The 5,724-nt window shown below is 38.5% G+C and overlaps 1 long non-coding RNA gene across 1 annotated transcript; it reads right to left on the bottom strand.

Moving 5' to 3' along the window:
• Positions 1-2,564: 2,564 nt before the first annotated feature.
• LOC109503172 lies at positions 2,565-5,396 on the bottom strand. Its single transcript, XR_002162072.2, has 2 exons — positions 5,035-5,396; positions 2,565-2,724 (listed from the first exon to the last, which is right to left on the bottom strand). It is a non-coding gene; the product is annotated as an uncharacterized LOC109503172 (long non-coding RNA).
• Positions 5,397-5,724: the final 328 nt, after the last annotated feature.

The raw sequence follows: 5,724 nt of genomic DNA, 5'->3' as shown, positions 1-5,724 counted from the left end.
CAGTCCTTTTCTTTAAAATGAGCAGTAGTATTTACACAACCTGTAGGTACGCTAAGAGCAGTGTAGTGTAGGCAATCCCTGAGAAGCACAAAGAGTCATTCTGGACTAGATTAAGTGCCTCCACAAGACATTCTTCCAGCCAAGAAAGAGATAAGGGTCATCTCTGAGTGATAGGGAAGTGAGTTCAACAACATGATTTGCCAAGGAATAATTTCACTCTGAAAACTTTTTACACAAAATGTGACTCACAGATCTGGGAGTGAGGAAAAGGAAAATGTTCTGGGATGCTAAACAGACTTCACCTTTTGCATATTTCTGAGCTGAACTGGTAAGCATGATACATTTTCCTAGCTGGGTATTTGATTCCATGAAAGATACTTTTGTTTTAGGAGCATAAGAAACGAGAGCGAAAGGAAGGGAGAGAGGGGGGATGAAATGGATATCCTACCTCTAATAAATAGATAATTACTTTATCTACCTGCTTCATGTCTGATGTTTTACCTACATTCATCTGACCCCAAGCTAGCCTTAATAGTTATTATTTTCTTCAATTTACAAATGAGCAATCTGGTGTTCAGAGAGTTTAAACAACTTCCCCCATGACACTAGGGTTGCAAGCTCTGCTCAGATTTTAGTGCTTCAAAGCTAAGCTTTTCCTCTTACACCAATGGATTAGTTTGCTATGGTTGCTGTAACAAAATACCGTAGAGTAGCTGGCTTAAACAACAGAAACTAACTTGATCACAATTAATTTTCTGGAAGCTCTGGAACCCTGAAAACCAAGATTACGGTGCTGGCAGCTTTGGTTTCTCCTGAGGCCTGTCTCATTGGCTTACAGATGGCTGTTATCTCACGGCATTCTTGTGGTCTTCCCTGTGAGCACATCCCTGATGTCTCTCTGAGGGTCCAAATTTCCTCTTCTTTTTTTTTTTTTCCAGTGCAATACATATTTATTGATTTCTTCTGTGTACCACACTCAGTGCTCGGCATTAGCGATAGGAGGGGAATTGGAGATTCAAAACTGAATAGCACGTGGTTCCTTGTTCCCAAAAACTTAGAATATAATAGATAATTTTTCCAGTTTTATTGAGAAATAATTGACATGCATCACTGTATAATTTTAAGGTGTACATCATGGTGGTCTGATTTAAATATGTTGTGAGATGATTACAACAGGCTCAGCTAACATCCATCTTCTCATATACAGTGTATATGATGAAAAGAAAAAAAGAAAAAAAATTACCCTTGTGATGAGAACTCACGGGACTTTCTCTCTTCACCCCTTTTCTGTGTTTCTATGTTTCTGTGGTGTACGTTACATCCTTAGTACTTCTTATAACCGGGGAAATTTGTAACTTTTGACCACCTTCCACCAATTCCCCCTCCTTCTTCTCTCCACTTCTTTCTTTTTTTTTAAGTTTATTTACTTATTTTGAGAAAGAGATCGGAAAAAGGGCAGAGAGAGAGGGAGAGACAGAATCCCAAGCAAGCTCCGTGCTCTCAGCTCAGAGCACGATGCAGGCCTTGATGCAGGGCTTGATCTCACAAACCATGAGATCACAACCTCAGCTGAAATCAAGAGTCGGACACTTAACCCACTGAGCCACTCAGGTGCCCCACCTTCTCTCCACTTCCGATAATCACAAGTCTGATCTCTTTTTCTAGGAGTTCGTTTGTTTTTGTTTGTTTGTTTGTTTTTGATTCCACATAAGGTGAGATCATACAGTATTTGTCTTTCTCTCTCTGATTTATTTCATTTATCATTGATGCCTTCAAGGTCCATGTTGTTGCAAATGTAGGCTGTCCTCTTTTTTTTTTATGTCTGAATAATGTTTCACTGTGTGTGTGTGTGTGTGTGTGTGTGTGTTGTATAGCACAACCTTTTTACCCATTCATCCATCAGTGGACATTTAGGTTGTTTCCGTATCTTGGCTGTTGTACATAATGCTGCTTTAAACATAGGGGTGCAGTGCAGTGTTGATGGGATTGTAAACTGATGCAGCCACTATGAAAAAACAGTATAGAGCATTCTCAAAATATTAGAAGTAGAACTCTAATATCCAACAATTCCACTTTGGGGAATATATACAAAGGAAGTGAAAATGTTAACGTGAAAAGATATCCGCACCCCCATAATCAGATTTCCTCACCTCATAAGGACACCAGTCAGATTAGATTAGTGCCCACCCATATGACATTAGTTACCTCTTTTAGGGCCCCGTCTCCAAACAGTCACATTCTATGATACAGGAGTTAGGACTTGAACCTATGAATGGGGGGGGGGGGGTGGGCGGGCACAATTCACCCATTACAATCACTCCACAATGTCAAAATACAGATCTTTTACAGACTCTTTTCAGTTCAGGTTTCTACCTGTTCCAAGGACTATAAGCTTCTTACTCTATACGTGCACATAATTCCGACATGCTTTCCACTACATACAAAAGTTTACCAATATGCTAATTGTAGAAAAGAGTGAATAAATGAGATGAACTACAGGCAGGAGGATAGAATATTTAGCAATAGACTATCTAACTGTGTTGAAGAGGAAGCGATTACACCCATCCTCACAATGGTTTATTATTTCAGCTTCCAGAAGGAATAGACGAAATACAGGGCCAGTCCTTGCCATGTACTGCAGAAAACTCAATCTATGTCCTGGGGTTAGGTAGGGTGATGCTTTAGGGATGTTCATGGCTTCCAGACATACCACCTCCTCACATCCTGTGGGGGAAAATAACAGCTAATGAGTCAGCGACTAAGTTGGGAATCAGCCCAGAGCTTCTATAACAGTAGATTCAGCATGTAAAAATGAGAATAATCCCCCACAATCATTTCCACTAGGAACTAGTTGATTCTAAAGATATGATTCATTCAGGGTAAAACCAAACCCTCCACCTACACACTTTTTGAGCCATTAGGAAAAAAATTATGTACAAAAAATATATACTTTTAGGGCATTTCTCTCTTTTATACCTTTGGCAAATATAGAAAGAACATCAGAATTCAACTCAGGAGAGAGAAGGAGAGAAAGAAAGAGATACAGAGCTATATATATATATATATATTTGTATATATATATACATATATATATTTGTATATATATATATACATATATATATATATATATTTGTAGATAGATGGATAGATAGATAGATATCACAGGACAAGGAGTAAAACAAGTAATGTTTTGTAATCAATGTAATCAGATTGTACAGGCACACAATTAATTAAAGAAACTGCCTTGAAATCCAGACCATTAACAGTACTTAACTTCAAAAGACATTTTTCCATTCTTTTTCCCCTTGTTTAGTGCAGACTTCATTTAAGATATCAATTACTAAACAGACTTCTAAAGCCAAGGGGAATGTCAACAAATTATGTAGCTAACAAAAAAGGTCAGCATGATTTTACTTGTTTGTATTTGTCCTAATAGCACAACTTAATTGTTTTACTAAAGTGGCTTATCATTAGAATATTTGTTAATATAATACAAATTAACTCAAAGGGATTTCATAAGATGTAGGGGGAAAAAGCTCATCTTGAAGCAATGTGGCTAGATAATCCAAATAGTCGATGTCACCCTCTACTTTCTACTCAAAAAAACCTTTCTTTTGTTGAATACATAATCTTATGCCAATAAAACATTGTTTTCAGCCCTGCAATGAAAGGATTGTAGCCATTATAGGATTGTAGTGTCCAATGTAGGATTGTAGCCATTTACTTTTTATAGACCTAGAAACATAATGAGAAGATTCATGCTTTGGGTCATTCACTCATGTTATTACATTACACTTTAGCCCTGGATCCTTGGGTCCCTCATTCTCCTATACATGTGTTTTTGATTCTTGTTTCAGGGAACAAGGCTGAAAAAGAATCCCAGAGGTGGTCTAATATCTCCAGCATTCTATCAGCTGATAGGCTGGAGTGAAAGCCCTCAAACAAGATACCCTAACCAGCTGGGTCATGAATTCTCTGTCCGCTACAAAAAGTTGGAGAGGAGAAGCTTCAGCCAAGTCGTCAGTATCAACAAGTAATGTAATTATCATGGCTGCCTGAATTATAAACTTCTAACTGTATTGCTAAGGTTAATTTTTCCCTGAATCAAATATTCGATCACATAGTTTCTCTAGGTCTCCTTGACCCTGGAAGATTTAAGGAATAGATTATATGGGGGAGGAAAAAGAAGTGGGGAGCATTAACCAAAATTTAAAAATACTTCCCTATCTTTTTGGAACTAGAACAAAGTACACATCAGCATGTACATACAAAATAAAAAGCTGGTTCTGAAGTTTGTCATTTGCATCTTTAGGGTCCCCTTTATGTTCCTCCTTCCTCCTCTGACATTCTGTAGGTTCCCTTATGGTTTTATAACTTATAACAGCTCGTGACTTGTTGTTTTATAACTCTTTCCCACCATTTTTGGAGTTCAATGTTTGTCCCTCCTCACAGAGACACTTGTATAACCCTTGGGAGGGTGTGGTCAAGGCAACGTGGCTATACTGGTTCCTGTTCAGGTCACCTTCTTCCAAGGTCACTCCAGTTCTGGGTCCCCTGTCAGTGTCTTCTGTGTCACATGCTAATCTATGGAGAAAGGAATCACTTTCCTGCCAAACAGTGGACATGTTACAGGCATGAATTCTCAGTCTGTAACCAATTGTTCACAATTTAGACATAAACATAGAGTTTTCATCAGCTGTGTTTCTGTAAGTGCCCAACCCCCAGCCCACGCATTTTCTACTTCACATATTCATGCTGAAGCTGAAGGTTTTACATTACTGTAATCCGGGAGAATGCCTTCTTTATCTTTTCTGCTGTGTTGGGTGGAGTTTCATAGACTCCTCAAATCCATGGTGGAGAGAATACAACTTCCCGGCTGAAATATTCCCTAAAATGGTCTCTCCTGCTGTTCTCTGGCAACCCTTGTGTTTGTTGTTTCTCAAGGGAGATTCTGTTTAATTGATTCTTACTCGCAGTGTATTATACTCTCTTACTAAGATTTAGATTTAGCTAACCCACAAAAATAAAACCTACTTTACAGAGTTGGAGAGAATTCAGTCAGCTCCTTTCCTTCACTGCTGTCTTTCTCCTCTGATCCCTCTGAGTTATGATGTCTGCAATATAAAGCCCATTTGAATTGTGTGTCCCCGGTCCCTCTTTTGTGCCACAAATCTTGACCTTCTCTTCATCTCCTCAGGCCTATTCAGCCAGCAAAAAATGGCCATGCTATCTTCCCAAGGAACCCACTGAGCTAGGGCTCAGAATTCTGGAGTAGAGGGTGGGGAGAGGGGCATGATTGTCTGGGTAGAACACTTGAACAGAACAGGGAACTTGAATTTTGGAATTCAAATTATTGCAAGGTCCAGAATCTGTGTGAATATATATGAATGTGGGTAAGTATGATGATGACACAGGTACTTTATTAGTCTATATGTACAGGGAAAGCTTTTAATATTAATATTGATTACAAATAATGGATAAGTGGGAATAAAAGGTTAAAATTTTGATTTCTTCTAGTTGTTACAAAGTGTCTCTCCTGCACTACAATTTCTAACATGTTTAATATTAATTGAGTACTCTCTTTCCTAAAACCTACTTCTTCACAATTCCCACTGTGTCACTTTTCTTCAGCCTCTCCTGCATGGTTTAATTCATGGGTTCCTCCCCTTCTCTCAACCAAAACATATGGGCATAATTAAAACTCCTTTCTGGTCCCTCTTTCTT

This window comes from Felis catus, chromosome C1, assembly GCF_018350175.1.
Source record: "Felis catus isolate Fca126 chromosome C1, F.catus_Fca126_mat1.0, whole genome shotgun sequence".
Classification (NCBI taxonomy): Eukaryota; Metazoa; Chordata; class Mammalia; order Carnivora; family Felidae; genus Felis; species Felis catus.
This window is presented reverse-complemented; position numbering and strand designations above follow the sequence as displayed.